Below are 4972 nucleotides of genomic sequence, written 5' to 3' on the forward strand. Positions count from 1 at the left end.
TCATGCAACATGTCGAGTGTCTGGCACAATTCACCATACCCAATCTACCATCACCATCCATGAACAATTCACCTTTGTCACCTCTCCACATCTAATTCAATTCCCTACCACCTCCATGTATTTTAAGAGGGAGGGGTTAATGAGGAGCGGTGCATCCCAGAACGATGAAAGCAAGGGGTCATTTTTGAATGAGGCATCCCTTTTTTTGAGCAAGCAATCTAAATTTTGAAACATACACTGAGTTTGGACAGACTGAACATGATGAATCATGATCCCATCATGATACGCACACTACAACAATAATGATGCTGGTTGTATATTAAGACTCAAGAGTCAACCAATGATACTAAGCAACTATCTATGGAACTTGATAAAAGACAATCCACTTTGAATGTATTAAGGTACATGCATGACAACATAGTTTGGGTCAGCAACACCCTGGTTAAACTGATTACTCCACACAAATAGTGCCACCATGCACCATGGCAAGATACACTTAAAATAGGTTTGTGAAGGCTCACACTTTAGACCATATATCAAACAGACTCCCCATATGATGATATATCCATTATTCACTATCACCATCCCACCTTAAGGGCACCTATATGGCTATTCATCAATGTATGGATGGGATAATCAGCAACACTATTTTTTATTGTCGTGATCATTTTTAAAAGGGGATGAATCAAAGACTTCACAAAGATAATGTTGAGTTATATGATTTACATCAAACTCTTGAATTGTAATTGTACAGTTATATGCCTCCAACCCAATAATGTATTTGAAGTGGACTACAATCCATTTGGAATAAGCTATTAATAATAATATGAATGTGCTTGTTGTTGACATATTTGTACACATTAAAGTGAATTTGTATTTGTAAAGGAGACAAAACTCTTCATGAAATGATTGTCATTTAATGAGGCTTATATTAGTATGCAACAAAGGTGCTTTTCAACATAATCTATGAATGCTAACAAGGCATAATTTGTTTGTCACCATATCCATGAGCACTAAATAAGCTCAACAAACATCTATAAATGAATTTGATGGTGTGTTTCACAAATTTCATTGCAATAGGAATGTTGAAAGCAATAAAAGAAAGTGAGTTGTAGCCCTTCTTCATATATAAACAAACTTATTAAGCTATCACAAAGAAAAACAATGCTAGCACACTTCAAATAGCTAGCCCCGCAAACTTAATATTTTTGTGTATTTGACACATCCAAATCACATGTGTAGATGTTTGAAGGCCAAAATTTGGAAAACATTACACAAACTTGTGTACACACACAAAGTTTTAAAATATTCACCCCATAACATGTGAACCTACATAGCTTGCTCCTCTCTCTCTCTCTCTCTCTCTCTCTCTCTCTCTCTCTCTCTCTCTCTCTCTCTCTCTCTCTCTCTCTCTCTCTCTCTCTCTCTCTCTCTCTCTCTCTCTCTCTCTCTCTCTCTCTCTCTCTCTCATTGTAAACAATATTCTTTTAACCGTTATCAATAGGGCTAGCTTGATCTTTAACACAAATGATTTTGTGGTTCGTTTATGGTATACGGGCAGCCCTTGCCCTATCTCCTAATGATATTATTACGCAAGATTTCCTTAGGAGTGTGGAAGATTTTCTTTCACATCAAGAAGAGAAAGTTGTTAAGGCTACCAAGGTTCAATTGCCTAGCAAATGGGAGCTATATGGTGATGGTCCAAATGAATTCTATTTTTCCAAATTGAAGGAGAAACAAAAAACAAAAGCCATTGTCTGTATGGAGGATAAGGACAGCAAAATGGCATATGATCAATCCTCTATTGCAAAGTATTCAAGGACCATCTTGCTTCAATTGTTGGCTCTGAATCACGATGGATACCTAGCTATGAAGCCAAGCTATAGGATTTTCTGGTTGACTCAGTCTCCACCATTCCTATAGATAAAGCCTTGGCCTTAGAGAGGCACTTCTCTTTAGAGGAGGTTAAAGAGGTGGTATTCATTTTCAAACATGGAAAGTCCCTTGGACTTGATGGGCTTCCAACACAAGTGTTCCAGAAGCTTTGGCCTTGATGTGGATAAGATTTTGTAACCCTTCTGAACTGGTTTAGAAGGTCAAGGATGATGCTCCCTGAGATGAACTGTGGAATTATTAAATTGATTCCTAAGTGGCAAGACATGACCAAGGTTTCTAGCCGGCATCCGTTGATCATGCTTACCTTTGCCTACAAAGCTTTTGCTAAGGCCTTAGCCTTTAGAGTTAAGAATTTGTTTGCTCAGGTCATTCATCCAAAATAGTTTGGTTTTGTTTATGGCAAACGCATCCATGATGCAGTGTTAAATCTAATTTTTTCAATGGATTTGGCTATGAGCCAAGAGACAAACTTCATCCTCGTCAACATGGACTGGGATAAGGTGTATGACAGAATCAATTGGTCTTTTATATTGGCAATTATGTTAGCCATGAGGTTTGGACCTACCTTTATTGATATGGTCTCCACTCTGTTTAAAGGTGCTACAGTAGCCATCAACATACATGGTCACTTCTCTACTCCTTTTGAACTAACGAGATCCATTATGCAGGGCTATCCCCTTTTGCACCACTACTCTTTGCCTTCATTATTGATCCCTTGTTGAGGAAGTTGGATAGATGCATCCAAAATGGTTCTATTAGAGGCCTGCCCTTGCTAGATGTCTCCCAAGCATCTATGCAATTCTTTGCAAACAACAATGCTTCAATTGTGGAAGCTCATAAACAATCAATCACCAAACTTCTAGAAGTATATTCTAAATTATTAGAGCTATCTGCCTCTAAAATCAACTATGCAAAGTTTGAGCTCTTTTTCTTGTCTTGGAAAGACCCCAATAGCTAGATTCTCAACCTTGGGTTTAAGGTCATGAACCGGGAGAAATTTTGAGGTACCTAGGAGTTCCAATAGGTGTGGGAATCTCCATTAAACAAAGATTTGATTGGTTTTATCAAAAGTTCTAGGGCAAGATGGATAGGTGGCTCCATGTGCCCTTGTCCTTTATGGATAAGTTTTCATTACGACCATGCTAGCTTCTACTATAGTATATATGGCCACCTTAATGCTATTCAATCAATCTGCATGGGAAAAGATTGAGAAAATGCTCAATGATTTTTTATGGAGGCATCAAGACAGGAAATCTCAATCTACTTGGAATGTCTTAACTGAGAATAGAGCATTAGGAGGAGCTAGTGTTGAAGCTCTGTGTTTGACAAATCAAAGCCCTTGATGATGAATGAGAGTAAATAAAAAATTAGAAATAGAGAGGGAAAAGAGGAGAGAGAAAGATGATAAAAAGATTGTTGGGTATCGAACGACAGCTTCACTTGCCACTTCGAGGCAGTGAAGTTGCCGTGAAGTGGCCTAGCATTCCGTGCACACAAAGCGCACACATAACGCTAGTACATATTATTGAAAGAACGTAACAAATGAAATGGAGCTTAATAAGTGTCACTAACTTGATTGGCCATCATGCTAACTATGCATTGCACAATTACAAGCTTGTAAAGTTCATGAAGCTATGCCTCGATCACTTTGCATTTTTATGAGCAAAGGGAAGTGGTTGTTTTCTCACAAAAAATGATGGATGGCACCCTTCGTGCAAAACAAACTATGTGCTCTAGATGTTGTCTTATGTAAAATCCCACTAATCCCAAGTTGGAATATGTGCAAAAAAAACTATGTGCTCTAGATGTAATGTTATGTAAAATCCCACCAATCCCAAGTTGGAATACGTTATACTTTCACAATTGTAACATCTCTAAATGGGGTAAATAAATATGATTTCACAATTGTAAACTCTCTAAATGGGGTAAATAGGGAAAATAGATATTATCATTAATGATACTTTCAAAGGATTGGTATGATGGCATACTTTGATACCTCTAACCAAGACTTAAAACCTTAGAGAAGGTAGCATTGATGTTGATCCTAACGTAACCACAATTGTGCACTAGTGTTAGTTTACATAGGTAAAGGGAAAGGAAGTTGGAACCAAAAAAAAAAAGAGCTATGGTGGAAGGAGCAAGAGCGAGCGAGAGAGAGAGAGAGAGAGAGAGAGAGAGAGAGAGAGAGAGAGAGAGAGAGAGAGAGAGAGAGAGAGAGAGAGAGAGAGAGAGAGAGAGAGAGAGAGAGAGAGAGAGAGAGAGAGAGAGAGAGAGAGAGAGAGATCTATAGTGTGCAAGTGCGGGCACTGTCAATTTAGTAATACATGGGCAGCTAAGCAGAGGAGCCTTTACCCCCAACAACCTCCAACTTAAAGGGAATCTTCCTCGATGAGGAATGAAAAGAAAAAAAGAAAAGACAGTACAAGATATACATAGATAAACCAGGATGAGGGAAGATGCCATCTCATCTAGCACCCATCAACCTCCTAAGAAAGGCAAAGCACTCTGTAGAGGGGCTTTTCGTGAGCAAGTCTATAGGATTATGGTCAGTTGACATCTTGAAAAGATCAATAGACCTATCCTCAATGACCTCATGAATGAAGTGATATCTCACCTCAATGTGTTTCATCTTCACATGGAAGACCAGATTCTTGGCTAACTGGATAGCACTCATAGAATCCAAATGCAATGTAGGGATAGCATATGCAATACCAAGGTCAGCAACCAAACGACCCAACCAAATGGCCTCCTTGCAAGCCTCGGTGGCTGCAACATACTTGGTCTTTGTATTAGAAAGGGATGTGCATTTCTGCACCCTGGACATCCATGAAACAATACCTTCAGCAAAAGTGAACACATAGTTAGAAGTGGACTTCCTACTATCTGCATGTCTTGCATAGTCAGAGTCAATGTATCCCACGACTCCTATATCCCGGCTACCATAACATATGCACATATTAGCAGTGCCTTTCAGGTACCTCATGATACTTCATGTCATCCCAATGCCTCTTGCCAGGTGTAGCAATATAATGTGCCACAACACCAATAGCTGCAAATGCATTATCTGGATAGGTGG

The sequence above is a fragment of the Lygodium microphyllum genome, chromosome 30 (genome assembly GCF_053477565.2).
Source record: "Lygodium microphyllum isolate KBCC chromosome 30, Lygodium_microphyllum_v1.1.10, whole genome shotgun sequence".
In the NCBI taxonomy this organism is placed as follows: Eukaryota; Viridiplantae; Streptophyta; class Polypodiopsida; order Schizaeales; family Lygodiaceae; genus Lygodium; species Lygodium microphyllum.